The sequence below is a fragment of the Strongylocentrotus purpuratus genome, unplaced genomic scaffold (assembly GCF_000002235.5).
Source record: "Strongylocentrotus purpuratus isolate Spur 01 unplaced genomic scaffold, Spur_5.0 spur5_scaffold_21, whole genome shotgun sequence".
NCBI lineage: Eukaryota > Metazoa > Echinodermata > Echinoidea > Camarodonta > Strongylocentrotidae > Strongylocentrotus > Strongylocentrotus purpuratus.
In genome coordinates, this window is record NW_022145607.1 from 13,203,611 (window position 1) to 13,204,064 (window position 454).

The following is a 454-nucleotide window of genomic DNA, read 5'->3' on the forward strand; positions in this document are numbered from 1 at the left end:
TTAAAAAAACTTATTTTGTAACAAAAGATTTTGTTTCATTGAATATTGAGAGAAAGTGGAGAGAGAGAGAAATCGAGAGAGAGAGAGAGAGAGAGAGAGAGAAAGAGAGAGAGAAAAGGAGAGAAAGAGAGAGAGAGAGAGAGAGAGAGGGGGGGGGGGAGTAAGTAAATAGATGGACTTGGATAACAAGAACAGGAAGAGAAAAAAGAGGGATGAAATGATTGATGGACTGATAGAAATATAGGTATGTAGGGTTAAAGAGACAGAAAGGCAACATACATGAACAGACATAGAGAGAGGGGGGGGGGGGGGGGGGGGGAGGGAGATCGGTTGGGGAGGGGGTAAACAGAAACAGATAAAGCAAGGTAAGTATGGAGGAAGATGAGACGAAGTGGACTCGACTCTGCATGTGGCTGGTTCATAGAAAGATATACTCTTGTCTGTTTCAGATTCA

General features: G+C 43.0%; 1 protein-coding gene across 2 annotated transcripts in view; it reads right to left on the reverse strand.

The window, feature by feature from the left end:
• LOC593212 (relaxin receptor 2) overlaps window positions 1–454 on the reverse strand; it is a 46,360-nt gene that overhangs the window by 21,884 nt on the left and 24,022 nt on the right. The window lies entirely within an intron of this gene.